Genomic DNA, 17,928 nt, shown 5'->3' with positions numbered 1-17,928 from the left:
AACACGAAACGCGGAGCACAGAACATTGCACACAGATGACGGAATATGGAACCCGGAACCCGGAGCAAGGAAAATGGAACTTGGATCATGGAACAAGGAGCACAAAGCATGGAACACGGAGGGCAGAGCACGGAACACAGAACAAGGAGCGGAGCAAGGAACATGGAATATGGAACAACGAGCACGAACCATTGAGCATGGAGCGTGGAACACAGATTACGGTGCACAGAACATGGAGTACGGAACATGGAACACGGAGCATGGAACACAGAGCACGGAAAAACATTGTAGGGTGCAGCACGCACCAGAAGCGCTTTGATTTTCCAGGCTATGGACTACACATGAATGTAGCAATATTATAACACTGTGTTAATACAGTTGAGGATTTTAGCTATTGAGTGTGAGAGTATACAGAGACACTCCGCCAACTGGCAACGCCCAGTTGTCAATTTATTCACGAAATTACAGGAGGAATAAAAGCACAGTGGAACAATACAGAGATCTAGGAGAAATAATAATTTCAAGAACAATAAAGGATATTTACTCACAGACGTGTCAGGAGCAGTGACAGATTCTATGTGAAGGTTACGTCCATCTTAGTGGCCACTTTGCTCCAATGTATCAGATAAGAGGGATAGTTCAAAAAATAAAATCTTATTGTTTCATGCTTACAGCGCCTATACAGGCCTATGTGTCACCATGGTCATGAATATAAACACTTTCATTCTTCCTTCCATCTATTGCTGTTTTCATTTCTATTTCACAAATCAATAGTCTACGTGAAATTAAGAAATGTTATAAAATGCGTTATCAGAGAATTTTGCATCTTTTCAGATAAACTGATTTTTACTCTCAATTAAAGGGGTAAAATCTGTAAAATCTCTATTCAATGAAGGACAGTTGGTGCTTTTAGAATTCAATGGAGAGAGAGGAGGCGCTAGAGGCAGGGACAAGATTTTACTTTTGGATTGTGAATTCTGAGAATGAAAGATCAGTCTAGGGGGAGAAAGAAGCAGATTTCACTATAAGCTACATTTTATTGCATTTTTGCAGCGTTTTTTTTTCTTGTTTGCTGCGAATTTTATGAAAATTAAAACCTATGAAATTACAGAAATCTCCTGCACACGCTTGTTTTTTTTCCCCCTGACTGAATTGCAATTGCAGCATGTCTATTATTGTAGTTTTTTTTTTACAATAGAAAGCAATGAAAATACAACCATGCAATTTTGCTGCTTTTTTGCCGCTTTTTTGGAGCATAAAACTAATTTTGTTAATCATGTACTGTAGACAAATGACACATATAATCCGTACCAAAAAACGCAGGAAAACCTGCTTTTTGTAAGAAGTTCTTTACTGCCAAGAGAGCAGGTTTTGCCTGCAGAAAAAAAAACGCAGCAAAAATGCAATGTGTGAACATAGTCTTATAAAATTTCTTATTTTGACCTGTGCTATTGATTTATTAAAAAAAAAAAAAATTGTGGTTATTCTTTAGGGAAAGTGTAAAGACCAGAGATGGCTTTAGAATCAGACTACACAGTGGTAGTTTGTAGTCTGTAACCATGGAGACATATAGATCTGAACAAGAAGCTGCATGCATAAAACAGTTGAAGATTTTTTTCCAAAGTGCATCAGTTTTTACTTTAGCTAGTTCAGGATTATGAAGACATGATTGGACAGAAGCATCTTATAGCGGCAGATCCTGACCACCTGCAATGATTTCCTGCCCCAAAGTGATCTGTCTCCCTGTAGTAGATCACTTATATGTGTAAACGGTATTATTAGCCCTTGTAATAAAATTTGACGCCTATTTCAGTTATTTAGTGACTTCCTTTCGGTTGAAAATAGGGCTAATCAGATAATGACTCACAATAAGACCCATATCAAAGAAAAGTGACGGATAATTAACCAGCGCGTTTGACTCATCTCTCATAATGGTTTAATTCTTCCTCTGCTCCCACCACGACTTGTGATCTTTCCAGTAGTTCTAAACTGTAGTTTGATATTTGGAACAAGAAAGATATTTCTACCTAAGATATTTGTGCTACGTCCTTTGTAAATAGCATAGGCGCGCCATCGCAGCGTGCTGCAGCCGTCGGGTTGTGAGTCTCTTGTTGACGGTGATTGACACTTTTGGCTATAGGGTAGATGTTACCGGTTTGGTGCAGGCTAAACCAGAGGATTGCCTGGTTTTGACCCTTACAGTCTTCAGAAAAGTGTGGTCTGCAGGATGATCCACTGGTCATGAACCTAAGAGTGGACTCCTGTTGGCAGTTGGATGTGTGGCACCCTGCGTCTTTGCCGCCACAAAAGGGTTAAATATGTACTGTTTTGTATGTGTTTTGAGAGCAATGGTAGTTATTTTTTCACTGCTAGAGACCACAACACACACACACAATTTACCTCACTCCCTTACTTGTCTGAAGCTTAGAGCTTTGCAGACATGCCCTAACAGGGTGGGGGAGGAGTCAAGTAGTTGCTCTCAGTGAAGAAGGTGGAGGAAGATGGAGAACACTACTGGAAGTCATGATATGGGCTCCCTCCAGGAGTAAAGCTAACAAGAATCACGGAATCAGCCCCTAGGCCATCCATGCTTTAGAGCAGGGTGGTAAGCTGAGAGACTGTGAGAGTTTATACAACCAACAGCAGAGTGTTTCCCCCAGGAAGACTGCAGCAAACTAGGATCAGTGAAGGATTGTGCAAGAAGAAACTTGTGCTTCACACAGGATCCAACCTGCAAGTTGCCAGAGGAGGAATACACAGTGAGTAGAGGCTATACTGGAAGTTCCCAACTCCGGGAAGCCTTGGTCCCTGAAGGGATTAGAATAGCAGGAAGCTTACACCGAGTCACAGCAGAGAGAAGGATGGTGAGAGTTGTAATATCTCCTCTGAACTGCACCTGAACTACAGTAAATGATAAAGTGACTTTTCTTGTCTCCTGCCTGATTACTCCGTGCCTTCTACTTCCATCACAATCTCTGGGGGTCAGCCCTGGTTGGAGAGGGTTAAATATCTGCACTGCCATCACCATCTACTCCCCCAGGGATCATCCGCAGTGCCTGCTATACTACAGTCGAACACTCCAACTGGAGTCACGTACTCTTTTCCAAACTTCTTTTATTTTTACTTTATTTTTCAACACCCATTTTACATGACCGCCTGGGGCCACGGACTGGGTCACCGCCACTGTGATACATCCCTTTAAGATGACCGGCCCGGTACCGAGTATCCCACAGCCCCTGGGGCGCGTCAGATGCACCTGACAGGGAAAGGGGTGTGGAGGTGAAATGGGACTGGTAGGTAGGATGTTGCACTGGAACGCACAGGAACATAAAGCCAATACACAAGTGTGAATCAAGTACAAGAATTTTGGAACAGAGGAATAAAATCTAGAAAGTGAAAACAAGAAAAGGCAAAATACAAGAATAGGTCAGAGACCTAACAAGGAAGGCAAGCACAGGAACAAAAGACAAGGAAAAGCAAAAATCAGAAAAAGAAAGGGAGGACTATGGAAGAAAGCTGGAGACAAAGAACACAGCCATGAATAGATTAGAAAACCAAGAACTACGCAAAGGAACTAGAGATCAAGGTCAAGAACAGAACAGGTCCAAGAATTAGGGAAAATAACTGGAGACCAAGAACACAGAAGGAAGCTAAGAACTAGGAAAATTAACTAGAGACAAAAAAATTAGGCCAAGATCACAAGCAAGAACTAGGAAAAGGAGTTACAGAGCAAGAATTAGGACAAGAACAGACCAGAAAACCAAGGACTAGTGGAAGGAGCTGGAGACCAAGAATTACAACAAGAACAGACCACAAAACCAAGAACTAGGGGAAGGAGCTGGAGACCAAGAATTACAACAAGAACAGACCACAAAACCAAGAACTAGGGGAAGGAGCTGGAGACCAAGAATTACAACAAGAACAGACCACAAAACCAAGAACTAGGGGAAGGAGCTGGAGAACAAGAATCGGGACAAGAGCAGAAAAGGAAACCAAGAGCTAGGGAAATGAACTGGAGACATAAAATTAGGTCAAGATCACAACAAAGAACAAGGAAAAGGAGCTGGAGACCAAGAATCAGGACAGTGAAAAATGAGGATGAATGAACTCAAGGAGATCAACATCCAACACTGCGGAGACACCATCACATGTTTCTCAACGCAGTGATTCTAGAGCATTGCCCCCATCCCTTATGGGAAATATGTAAAAACATGCAAAACACAAGCCGCGGAGACACCTTCACATGTTTCTCAACGCAAGCAATGACTAGCCAGGTCTTTCCCCGGGAAGGAACAACCACGGGAAAGGCAGTCTCCAATGAAGGAAACCACCTATGCTAAAACATGGTATCCATCCACAGACAGCTGTTTCGGGGTATTGCCCCTCATCAGTGTGGAGTAGGAAACTGGCCAGTAGGAGCAATGCCTAGTAGAAGACTGTGAAAAATGAGGATGAATGAACTCATGGAGATCAACATCCAACACAGAATCAGGACAGACCAGAATACCAAGAACTAATGGAAAGGAATTGGAGAACAAAAGTAAGACCGGGAAACCTACCAAGAAACTAAAAGTTAGGAAAAGGAACTGGAGACCAAATAAGAGGCCAAGAACAGACCAGAAAACCAAGATTTAGGGAAAGCAACTGGAGACCAAAAACAAGACCAAAAGACAGACCAGGAAGAACTAGGGAAAAGAACAGGAGACCAAGAACAAGACCATAACAATGACAAAGACCATGGGAGGAGCAACTGGACAGCAACAGATCAAGAACTAAACTTCACAGACACTCACCGGAATTGAATTGAATGCTTACTGGCAAAAGTCAACGGCATACATTTGTTGCAGAGGACAATGCAGGAGAATGGCTTTGGAACATGGAGCGGAGTACCATTGGTGTTATTGTAACAAAGCAATTATAGGAATGAGTGAACCCGTGAAAGTTCAGGTTATGGAACCTGACCTGAACTTTATTCCAAAGTTTGGTTCGAGTACCACAACTGTGCTGGAATTTGAACCAGAAACAGAACCTGACCCGAACTTTTGAGCCTCCTAGACTTCCCCCAAAAATCAGAACATTGTGACGGACTTCCAGTAGAAGTCCGTGTTCAGCGTTTAGCACTGGGCACTAACTGTCCAGTATGAACCCTGAATGTTTAAGTTCAGGTCCGCTCATCTCTACTTATTAATTGAATCTTCTGAGGCAACTGTATAACAGTTTAATAATTGTGCCGTGAGAAGTAATAGCAGAAAGTGAAGCGATAGCGGTAATAGCAGCTGCAAGTATAGTAGTGGTAGTAAAATTATCATTGCTATTATTAGTACTAATGGCAGGAAACAAAACTATAATGCTAGCATAACAGCAGTGCTTATAGTAAAACTGGTATCAGTAGTGGTCAGGTAGTGATAATAGTGGTAGCAACATGACCGAGTAGTAAAACTATTAGGAGCAGTAGAAAAGTAGTAATGGTGAAATAGGAATACCGTAATAAATAATTGTAATCTCAGTACCAGCAATGATAGAACCTTTACAGTAACAATAAAAAAAAAGCTGGGAAAGTAATAAGAGTTTCAGCAGAGCAGCAAAAATAACAGAAATGTGAGTAATTGTAACTTAAAAAAGTAATAAAATAAAAATAAATAAAATAAACCTACATTCTGTAGCAGCAAAGGCAGTATTAATATAAGCTGTAATATAATGGTAATTGTAAATAATAATCAGGAAGTAATAAAAGAATAAAAGAGAAATACAACATTGTAAATTGAAAATTATTAATAATCAAGAGTGATTTCTGCAGCAGCAAAGATAGCAAGCAGTAATAGAAGTAGTATAGTAGTGGCAGTAATTTATAGGAGGTGCTGGGTGCGAGTAGAGCTGGAGTGACCGAGGCTTCAGATCTACCATACACTCCCTGACAGAAGTTATGTCGCTTATCCATGTTATGTAAATAAAAGCTTATAACCTGAGGGTAAATTCATCCATTGGTTGTATAAATTATTCTTTTGAAAGCTGAAACCCTCCGAAATGTGGTTTACGTTAAGAAAATAAATTGGCATCAAAGAAGAAATATTGATCATTTAATGGACACAGAATGGTCAGATTTTGGCAAGACAAAAGTTTTGTCACCCACAGAAAGTAATGTGATATTCAAACAAATAATTAACTTAAAATACAAATATATGTTGCATCAAATTGGTGAATGAAGTTCTGGTGCTATTAGAGTCATATTTAATATTTTGTGTGACTTCCATGAGCTTGAAGGACTGCATCCATGCGGTTCAACAATGATTCATACAATTTATTAATGAAGTCATCAGGAATGGCAAAGAATGCAGTCTTACATGCCTCCCAGAGTTCATCTGGATTCTTTGGTTTTGTCTTCCAAGCTTCCTCTTTCATCCTACCCCAAACCTGCTCAATGATGTTCATGTCTGGTGACTGGCCTGGCCAGTCATTGAGCACCTTGATCTTTTTTGCCTGGAGGAACTTTGTTGTAGAGATGGATGTATGCGATGGAGCACCATCCTGCTGCAGAATTTGACCCCTTTTATGATTTGGAATATAAGAGGTAGCTAATACTTCTTGATATTTTAGGCTATTGATATTGCCTTTCACCTTGCAAATGTTTTGCACACCCCCATACTGAATGTAACCCCAGACCATGATCTTTCCACCACCAAATTTATCTGTTTTCTGGGTGTATTTTGGATCCATGCGGGCTCCAGTAGGTCTCCTGCAGTATTTGCGGCGGCTGTGGTGTAATTCTACTGAAGATTCATCAGAGAAATCCACCTTCTGCCACTTTTCCAGCATCCATCTGTTTAGCAGGCTGTGGGACTTTGCAAATGCCACACGGTTTTTTATTTGCCTTTTGTTTAGTGCTGGCTTCTGGGCACTGATTCGACCATGGAGGCCATTTTGAGACAGAATCCTACAAACTGTTCCAGTTGACACAGGGACTCGAGGTGACCAGGCCAGTTGGAGCTCCGCTGCAGTGGAAGAGGGGCTTGCTTTGGATTTTCTAACCAACAAACGTTCCTCCTGAGCAGTTGTCTTGCGGGGTCTGCCGGACCTGGGCTTGTCAAATACATCTCCAGTCTCTTCGAATCTTTTTTTAATTCTTTATACTTGACGCTGAGACACATTAAAGGTGCCAGCCACCTCTGCAGTGGATCTGGTCTTCAGCCTCTTGATAATCCAGGCTTTGGTCGCAGGGTGGATTTTTGGCATGTTGTCAGAGCTCAAGTGAAGGTCTGGGGTGCTGGGTTTCTTTTTATACACACCCACTAATTAACAGATCATTTACTGAGCACAGGTGAGGATGTTAACTAGGATTGGGTGCATTATATGACCAGGCGACAAAACCTTTGTCTTGCCAAAATCTGACCATTCTGTGTCCATTAAATGATCAATAATTCTGCATTGATGCTAATTTATTTTCTTAACCGAAAACACATTTCGGAGGGTTTCAGCTTTCAAAAGAATAATTTATACAACCAATGGATGAATTTACCGTCAGGTTATAAGCTGTTATTTACATAACATGGATAAGCGACATAACTTCTGTCAGGGAGTGTAGTCCTTCAGCCTCATTTACATACCAATAGAAAAGCTGATTTCTCAGTGATGGAGGAAGGGGCTGAGCATGTGAAGGTATTGCTGCACTAGACTGAAAAAGCTACATGCATAAAGTTTTGGGGGGGGTGAAATCCTGAAGACAGGAAAAATGTCAGGTAGTAGTAATAGTGTCTTATAATCAAAAAAGTAATAAAATAAAAAAGTAATTTGAATAGTATTAAAATTAATATAGTAAGAGTATATATTAACAGTAGAAGTAAAAGGTTTCAGAAGCGGCAAAATTATAGGATTGGCAATAAGAATTTAGTGAAAAAAAAGTTTTAATTTAGTGATAATAGCTGAAATTAATAAAAATAATTGTAGGTTTAGCCGAAGTAAAATTAGTCATAGAAATAAAGCAGTAGTAAAAATGATAAAGGTAATAGCAGTCGTATCAGTTATAGTGTAGAGGCAGCAGCTGAAATCAATGAAAGTAGTGGTAATTTCTGCAGCTGCAGAAACAACAAAAGGCCCATACAGTAATATTAGTCTCAGCAATGCGAGTATCTACAGTAGTAGTAGTGGTAGTAATAATATTAGTAATATACGAGTAGGAGTAGTTGTAACAGTATTCAAAGTAGTTAGTGTAGCAGTAGTAGTAAGAGTAGTAGTAGTTATAGTACGAATAGTAGTCGCTGTAGTAGTATTAAGAGTAATTGCTATAGCTATAGTACTGGTAGTTGCAGTAGTAGCATATCAATCATAGTAAGAGGAAGGAGTAGTAGCAGTTGTAAGAGTAGTAGTTATAATATTAAGAGGATTAGGAGGAGGAGTAAGAATAGTAATATTAAGAGTAAGGGTAATAGCTGTAGACTATACCCTATGAGGAGGGCAGCATTATTCCCTATGAGGGGGTGCATTATTCCCTATGAGGGGGGCAGTATTATACCCTATGAGGGGGCAGCATTATACCCTATGAGGGGATGCATTATTCCCTATGAGGGGGGCAGTATTATACCCTATGAGGGGGTGCATTATACCCTATGAGGAGGGCAGCATTATTCCCTATGAGGGGGTGCATTATTCCCTATGAGGGGGGCAGTATTATACCCTATGAGGGGGGCAGTATTATACCCTATGAGGGGGGCAGTATTATACCCTATGAGGGGGCAGCATTATTCCCTATGAGGGGATGCATTATTCCCTATGAGGGGGGCAGTATTATACCCTATGAGGGGGCAGCATTATACCCTATGAGGGGGTGCATTATACCCTATGAGGAGGGCAGCATTATTCCCTATGAGGGGATGCATTATTCCCTATGAGGGGGGCAGTATTATACCCTATGAGGGGGTGCATTATACCCTATGAGGAGGGCAGCATTATTCCCTATGAGGGGGTGCATTATTCCCTATGAGGGGGGCAGTATTATACCCTATGAGGGGGGCAGTATTATACCCTATGAGGGGGCAGCATTATTCCCTATGAGGGGATGCATTATTCCCTATGAGGGGGGCAGTATTATACCCTATGAGGGGGCAGCATTATACCCTATGAGGGGATGCATTATTCCCTATGAGGGGGGCAGTATTATACCCTATGAGGGGGTGCATTATACCCTATGAGGGGATGCATTATTCCCTATGAGGGGGCAGTATTATACCCTATGAGGGGGGCAGTATTATACCCTATGAGGGGGGCAGTATTATACCCTATGAGGGGGGCAGTATTATACCCTATGAGGGGGCAGCATTATTCCCTATGAGGGGATGCATTATTCCCTATGAGGGGGGCAGTATTATACCCTATGAGGGGGCAGCATTATACCCTATGAGGGGATGCATTATTCCCTATGAGGGGGGCAGTATTATACCCTATGAGGGGGTGCATTATACCCTATGAGGAGGGCAGCATTATTCCCTATGAGGGGGTGCATTATTCCCTATGAGGGGGGCAGTATTATACCCTATGAGGGGGGCAGTATTATACCCTATGAGGGGGGCAGTATTATACCCTATGAGGGGGCAGCATTATTCCCTATGAGGGGATGCATTATTCCCTATGAGGGGGGCAGTATTATACCCTATGAGGGGGCAGCATTATACCCTATGAGGGGGTGCATTATACCCTATGAGGGGGCAGCATTATACCCTATGAGGGGATGCATTATTCCCTATGAGGGGGGCAGTATTATACCCTATGAGGGGGTGCATTATACCCTATGAGGAGGGCAGCATTATTCCCTATGAGGGGGTGCATTATTCCCTATGAGGGGGCAGTATTATACCCTATGAGGGGGGCAGTATTATACCCTATGAGGGGGGCAGTATTATACCCTATGAGGGGGCAGCATTATTCCCTATGAGGGGATGCATTATTCCCTATGAGGGGGGCAGTATTATACCCTATGAGGGGGTGCATTATACCCTATGAGGAGGGCAGCATTATTCCCTATGAGGGGGTGCATTATTCCCTATGAGGGGGGCAGTATTATACCCTATGAGGGGGCCAGTATTATACCCTATGAGGGGGCAGCATTATACCCTATGAGGGGGTGCATTATACCCTATGAGGGGGGCAGTATTATACACTATGAGGGGGGCAGTATTATACCCTATGAGGGGGGCAGTATTATACCCTATGAGGGGGCAGCATTATACCCTATGAGGGGGTGCATTATACCCTATGAGGGGGGCAGTATTATACCCTATGAGGGGGGCAGTATTATACCCTATGAGGGGGGCAGTATTATACCCTATGAGGGGGTGCATTATTCCCTATGAGGGGGGCAGTATTATACCCTATGAGGGGGCCAGTATTATACCCTATGAGGGGGCAGCATTATACCCTATGAGGGGGTGCATTATACCCTATGAGGGGGGCAGTATTATACACTATGAGGGGGGCAGTATTATACCCTATGAGGGGGGCAGTATTATACCCTATGAGGGGGCAGCATTATACCCTATGAGGGGGTGCATTATACCCTATGAGGGGGGCAGTATTATACCCTATGAGGGGGGCAGTATTATACCCTATGAGGGGGGCAGTATTATACCCTATGAGGGGGTGCATTATTCCCTATGAGGGGGGCAGTATTATACCCTATGAGGGGGGCAGTATTATATTCTATGAGATGGCTGCATTATACTATGTGAGGGGGCTGCTTTATATTCTATGAGGGGGCTACCCCAACTCCTGCTACATAATTAAGACATGTACAACCTTATACCCGGATATTAGCGTGTTTTACCGCATAATTGGTGGTCTGGTATTTAACTCTATGCAGCTACATAGTGGGCCCCAAGAATGATTTTCTCTGGTGGGCCCAAGGTGTTCCAGTCTGACGCTGGCTGTAGTGGTGGTAGTAATAAAAATAGTAATAGTAGAGGTAGTAGTAGTAATATCAGTAAGAGTTGTTGTAGAATAGCTAGTAGTGGTAATGTCAGTAAGAGCAGTAGCAGTAGAAATATTAGTAGTAATGTCAGTAAGAGTACTAGTAGTAATATCAGTAAGAGTTGTTGTACTATAATTTGTAGTTGTAATGTCAGTAAGAGAAGTAGTAGTAGAGGTAGTAGTAGTTATGTCACTAAGAGTAGTAGAGATAGTAGTAGTAGTAGTAATATCAATAACAGTTGTAGTATAGGTAGTAGTAAGTAAGAGTAGTAGTGGTAGAGGTAGTAGTAATATCAGTATGAGTTGTTGCAGTATAGGTAGTAGTAGTAGTAGTAGTAATGTCAGTAAGAGTAGTAGTGGTAGAGGTAGTAGTAGTAATATCAATAAGAGTTGCTATAGTATAGGTAATAGTAGTAATGTCAGTAACAGAAGAAGTAGTAGAGGTAGTAGTCGTAAAGTCAGTAAGAGTTGATGTAGTATAGGTAGTAGTAGTAGTAGTAAGCAAGAGTAGTAGTGGTAGAGGTAGTAGTAATATCAACAAGAGTTGTTGTAGTATAGGCAGTAGTAGTATTGTCACTAAGAAGTAGTAGTAGAGGTAGTAGTAATAGTAATGGCAGTAAGAGTAGTAGTAGTATAGGTAGTAGTAAAGTCAGTAAGAGTTGTTGTAGTACAGGTAGTAGTAGTTATGTCAGTAAGAGTAGTAGTGGTAGAGGTAGTAGTAGTAATATCAATAAGAGTTGTAGTATAGGTAGTAGTAATATCAGTAAGAGTTGCAGTATAGGTAGTAATAATGTCAGTAAGAGTAGTAGTAATGTCAGCAAGAGTAGTAGTAGTATAGGTAGTCAGTAAGAGTTGTTGTAGTACAGGTAGTAGTAGTTATGTCAGTAAGAGTAGTAGTAGTAGAGGTAGTAGTAGTAATATCAGTAAGAGTTGTAGTATAGGTAGTAATAATGTCAGTAAGAGTAGTAGTAATGTCAGCAAGAGTAGTAGTAGTATAGGTAGTAGTAAAGTCAGTAAGAGTTGTTGTAGTACAGGTAGTAGTAGTTATGTCAGTAAGAGTAGTAGTAGTAGAGGTAGTAGTAGTAATATCAGTAAGAGTTGTAGTATAGGTAGTAATAATGTCAGTAAGAGTAGTAGTAATGTCAGCAAGAGTAGTAGTAGTATAGGTAGTAGTAAAGTCAGTAAGAGTTGTTGTAGTACAGGTAGTAGTAGTTATGTCAGTAAGAGTAGTAGTGGTAGAGGTAGTAGTAGTAATATCAATAAGAGTTGTAGTATAGGTAGTAGTAATATCTGTAAGAGTTGCATTATAGGTAGTAATAATGTCAGTAAGAGTAGTAGTAATGTCAGCAAGAGTAGTAGTAGTATAGGTAGTCAGTAAGAGTTGTTGTAGTACAGGTAGTAGTAGTTATGTCAGTAAGAGTAGTAGTAGTAGAGGTAGTAGTAGTAATATCAGTAAGAGTTGTAGTATAGGTAGTAGTAATATCAGTAAGAGTTGCAGTATAGGTAGTAGTAATATCAGTAAGAGTAGTAGTAATGTCAGTAAGAGTAGCAGTAGTTGTTGTAGAGGTAGTAGTAGCTATATTAGTAAGAGTAGTAGAAGTTGTAGTAGTAGCAGCAGTAAGAGTAGTTATAGTATTTGTAGTAGTACTAGTAAGAATACTTGTAATAATAGTTGTAGTCACAATAAGAGTAGTTGTAGTAGTAATATAGTAGTATTAGTAAGACTAATAGTATTTGTAGTGGTGATAGAATTAGTGGTAAGAGTAGTAGTAGTTGTAGTAGAGGTAGTAGTAGTATCATTAACAGTAGTAATGGCTGCTCTGACCTGTCTGAGTTCTTGACAGCTTGCGGCCTCCATTGAACAGACTAGAGGCCCCTGTGTAAGTCCAGATCCTTCTACAGAAGTTACAGGGTGAAGGCAAGAGCAACCCCTAGGATCTGGAAAACAAAGTAACTAGTACCAAGCCTGTTTGTGGAAGCCATATTGGAGCAGCCAGGTGCCCTCATGACACAAATATATAAACTCTGCAAATAAAAAGGAAAACAAAATACATAAACATTGAAAATAGCTTGACTTTTTATTCTTTTTTTGTGTGGTAAATGTCTCAATGAAGAAGGGAAGTGACTCTTCAGGATGGTTCAGATGTTGGACAAGGAAGCAATGCACATCTCTGGAGAGGTAAGCTTGGTGTTTGTAATCGGAGAGGATTAGAAGGCTTGATACAGGAATACCTTCCCGGGACCCCGCGGAGAAACGCTGGCACAATCTGCCTCCTGGTCAACCGTTCAACCATTTCTATTGTGCTTGTGATCTTCACTAATAGACATAAAGGCAAGGGTCAAGGAAATAAATTGCTGCGGTTTGGAACGTACGACTAAATCTGGGCACCAGGACAGTAATCAAACAATGCGGCTGCCGGGATGAAACATTCTGCAGAGTTCTGAACCCTACTGGTCTTTGTCATCTACGACTGATCCAATATAAAGTATTGATGAATGCTCCCGACAAACAAAAGACTAATAGTCTCCTGCCATTGTTGGAGATATCTATGAACCCCAGGGAAGCGAGGAACCGTCCTGTCGGTTCTAAATAAATAGTGAAAAAATAATAGTATTAGTAACCAAAAAAAGGGGCAAAGTAAATAAAAAGAATTGACCAGATATACTTTTCTTGTGTTTGTAGATCATGTCTTGATGCAGATCACAAAAGCATAAAATTCTACTACATTCTGTCTTAGATTGTATTTATAGATAGGTCTTGATGCAGATTATTATTATTATTATTATTATTATTATTATTATTTATTTATTTATAAAGCACCATTGGTTCCATGGTGCTGTATATGAGAAGGGGTTACATACAAATTACAGATATCACTTACAGTAAACAAACTTACAATGACAGACTGATACAGAGGAGAGAGGACCCTGTCCCCGGGGGCTTACATGCTACAGGATGGTGGGGAAGGAGACAGTAGGTTGGGGGGTTGCAGCAGTTCCGGTGTTGGTGAGGCGGTAGCTCCGGTAGTGGTGAGGAGGTAGCAGGGAGCATTGCAGGCTGTAAGCTTTCCTGAAGAGGTGGGTTTTCAGGTTCCGTCTGAAGGATCCGAATGTAGTTGATAGCCGGACATGTTGGGGCAAAGAATTCCAGAGGATGGGGGCTATTCGGGAGAAGTCTTGGAGGTGGTTGGATGAGGAGCGAATAAGTATGGAGGAGAGAAGGAGGTCTTGGGAGGATCGGAGATTACGTGAGGGAAGGTATCGGATTAGCTCAGAGACATATGGGGGAGACAGGTTATGGATGGTCATGTAGATCAGTATTAGTAATTTGAACTGGATACGCTGAGGGAATGGAAGCCAGTGAAGAGATTTGCAGAGGGGAGAAGTGGAGGAGTAGCGAGGAGAGAGATGGATTAGTCAGGCAACAGAGTTAAGGATGGACTGGAGAGGTGCGAGGGTGTTAGCAGGGAGACCACAGAAAAGGATGTTGCAGTAGTTGAGGCGGGAGATCATGAGGGCGTGCACAAGCATTTTAGTAGATTGAGGGTTGAGGAAAGGACGGATTCTGGAAATATTTTTGAGCTGGAGGCGACAGGAGGTGGAAAGAGCTTGGATTTGCTGTTTGAAGGACAGGCCAGAGTCAACGGTTACTCCGAGGCAGCGGACTTCCTGTACTGGGGAAAGCGTGATGTCATTAATTGTGATAGGTCACGTAAGGAAGATCTGTGAGAAAGAGGAAAGATGATGAGTTCGGATTTGTTCACATTGAGTTTGAGGAAGCGAGAGGAGAAGAAGGAGGATATGGCTGATAGACATTCTGGGATTCTGGACAGCAGAGAGGTGACGTCTGGGCCAGAGAGGTAGATCTGAGTATCATCGGCATAAAGGTGGTGCTAGAATCGGTGGAACTTTATGAGTTGACCCAGGCCAAGGGTATAAATTGATAAGAGTAGGGGTCCTAGAACAGAGCCTTGGGGGACTCCAACAGAGAGAGGGCGGGATGAGGGGGTAGTGTGAGAGTGGGAGACACTGAATGTGCGGTTTGAAAGGTATGAGGAGATCCAGGATAGGGAAAGGTCTTTGATGCTAAAGGAGGAGAGGATCTGTAGTAGGAGGCAGTGGTCAACTGTGTCGAATGCAGAGGACAGGTTTAGAAGCAGGAGTATAGTGTACGTCTAGACGCAGGAGTATAGTGTACAGTATTGTCCGTTTGCTTTGGCTGTAAGTAGGTCGTCAGTAATTTTGGTCAGGGCTGTCTCAGTGGAGTAATGGGGGCGGAAACCAGATTGTAGATTGTCAAAGAGCAAGTTAGATGAGAGGTCACATAAGCATAAAATTCTACTACATTCTGTCTTAGATTGTATTTATAGATCAGGTTATTTATATTTGTTTTTATTGATTTTTTATTGACTTTCAAAGAGAAAAGTAGCGTATTTTACACATAAGTAGTAACAGGAATAATGTTAAGATGCATAAATTTAGTTTTCCTTTTAGCCCTGGAGGGGCATCAATTTTATGTAGATCTATGTACTGTGACAGCTTAAGGCCTCTTTCACACATCAGGTTTTCGCCGTCAGGCGCGATCCGGCGCTTTTGACAGAAACCGGATCCGGCGAAATGCAATGCCGGATCCGGTTTCCCCCCCATTGACTTGCATTAGAGCTGGATCGAGCCGGATGGCCATGCGTTTCATCCGGTTTTCGCCGGATCCGGCAATGTGTCGCGATCCGGCGTCTGGAAAAAACGGCTACTGTAACGTTTTTTGTCTCCGGTGAAAAAGCCGGACACGCCGGATCCGGCGTGTCCGGCTTTTTCATACAATGAAAGCCTATGAGCGCCGCAATGCGCCTGATCCGGCGACAGCCGGATCCGGTGGCCGGATCCGTTTTTTTTGGTCTGAGCATGCTCAGTAGCTCTGCCCACAAGACATATATAAAAGCAAGACAGTGGGACCCTCAGCCACACCCAACATGCCACCCAAGAAAGCAACCAAGCGCAGGAGAAGGCAGGAGACCACTGCAGCACCATCAGCACCACCACCACCCCAAATGGAGCAGCAAATGGAACATGCTGAGGAGGGGAGGCCAGCAGCAGATGAGAGACGGTAATTATCAAATCCCCCATTCCTCCAAACTAGGGCTATTGAATATCAAGATATTCATTGGCCCTTTGTTTCTCTTTATTCAACAGCCGCCCAATAGATGCAGCAGCAGCAGCAGCAGCAATGGCAGCAGCAGGAACACCACCCACAGCCATGGAGTCTGGCCAGCAGGAAGACAGCACATCTTCTTCTGGGAGCCCTCCCTCACATCGTCAGCATTTGACGGTAAGTTTTTATTTCCAAAATCCATCATCTCTGTAATATATGTCTATTCATTGCCTTTTATTTCAAAACAGGAATCACAAGATGAAGAGGAGCTCCCAGAAGAAGAAGGAAGGGGTGGACAGACACCTGGAGTGGGCTCACAATTGGTAAGTTTTTGGCATCAAACGCAGAAACACAACATCACACTACACACAACACATAGAAAACAATGTTCTGCAGACCACACACAGCAAACAAATGCCTACATCCAAAAACATAACATTTTTTGTTTTCTTCTCTAGTCTTCCCAATCTGGTGCTCGGCCAAGAGGTCCTCGCAGTGCCTCCCAGGGTCGTCGGCTACAGCAACGCGGCGGTCACCAGCGTGTAAGTATAAATATTTTTGCTTTGTTTTTTTGGCTTTTTTATTTCATTTCTTTTGTGGAGGCTAATTATGTTATTTTTGTCTTTTTCTTTAACAGCCTTCACAGCGTGCTCCCGACTCTGACGGTGAGGATGGAGGACTCGATGTGGACCACCTCATCGATCTCGTCAGAGAAAGGGAGCCGCTCTGGAATATGGCTGACCGCCGCCACGCTGACCTGATCGTTACCCGACGACTCTGGGAGGAAATCTGTTCGCTCCTTGTGGACCGCTGGGAGGACCTCGATGCTCGGGCCCAGATTAAAGAGCGTAAGTATATACAGTACCGGTTGCTTGATGTAAACCAGTGTTTCCCGAACTCCAGTCCTCGTGGTCCCCACGGATCATGTGTTCAGGATTTCTATTTACTTTGGAAATCCTGAAAACATGACCCCTGGGGACCATGAGGACTGGAGTTTGGGAAACACTGATGTTGTATACTAACCACTCCTTTCTCGTTTCAGGGAACAGAATTGTGAAGCGGTGGCGGTCTGTGAGGGATCGTTTCAAGAAGGAGTTCAATAAAGAGATGCGGGCCCCGAGTGGATCTGGAGGACGCAGGAGCAAGTACAAGTACGCCCAAGCCCTGTCGTTCCTCCGGGATACAATGGTCACCAGAAGGTAAATATTACACACCACATGTGACAAAAAAATCTTTAGATGTAAATTTTTTTTTTCAGCCAGGGCCATACCATGTCACTATTTTAATTGTTTTTTTCTCTCTTTATTCCACAGCACGGTGAGCAGCACTCGGGAGCCTGCACGATTGAACCCTTCTGAGGCAATCCCTGAGGAGACCGGCACCGAGGGACACTTCGACCGCCCCGGTACATCTGCACCTTCCCAGCCTTCCCACACATTCGACCCATCTGTCCCATCCACCAGCACAGGAGCATCGTGGCCGCCTACATTACATGAAGCTGCTGGTGAGGAGATCGCTTTCCCTTTACCCCACCCTTCTGCCCTTGCCACCTCTAGTACACCTGCGGGTACTGGGCGGCAGCGGCAGAGGGGTCAGGAAAAGACTTATGCACCAGAGTTCTTGCATCTGAATGCATCTTTCCAGAACTGTCTAAAAGTCTTGTCAGAGCAAATCTCCGCAGGCTATCAGCAGATCAACTCCAGCATTCTGGAGGTGAAGACACTTCGGCAAACCATGCATTCAGAAGCAAGATCTTCGCCAAACCACACCTTTTTCAGGTCTGTTGTGGAGCGCATGGAAACGCTCTCTCCTGCCCAGCAGATGCA

General features: G+C 42.8%; 1 long non-coding RNA gene across 1 annotated transcript; it reads left to right on the top strand.

Moving 5' to 3' along the window:
* The first annotated feature begins 16,315 nt into the window (after nt 1-16,315).
* On the top strand, nt 16,316-16,942 carry LOC141101385 (uncharacterized). The gene is made up of 3 exons (XR_012234961.1): nt 16,316-16,425; nt 16,561-16,644; nt 16,740-16,942. It is a non-coding gene; the product is annotated as an uncharacterized lncRNA (long non-coding RNA).
* The last annotated feature ends 986 nt before the right edge of the window (nt 16,943-17,928 follow it).

The sequence above is a fragment of the Dendrobates tinctorius genome, unplaced genomic scaffold (genome assembly GCF_039654945.1).
Source record: "Dendrobates tinctorius isolate UK_male_01 unplaced genomic scaffold, ASM3965494v1 ptg000116l, whole genome shotgun sequence".
Taxonomy (NCBI): Eukaryota; Metazoa; Chordata; class Amphibia; order Anura; family Dendrobatidae; genus Dendrobates; species Dendrobates tinctorius.
Note: the sequence above shows the minus strand (reverse complement) of the source record. Positions and strands in the feature narration are given on the sequence as shown.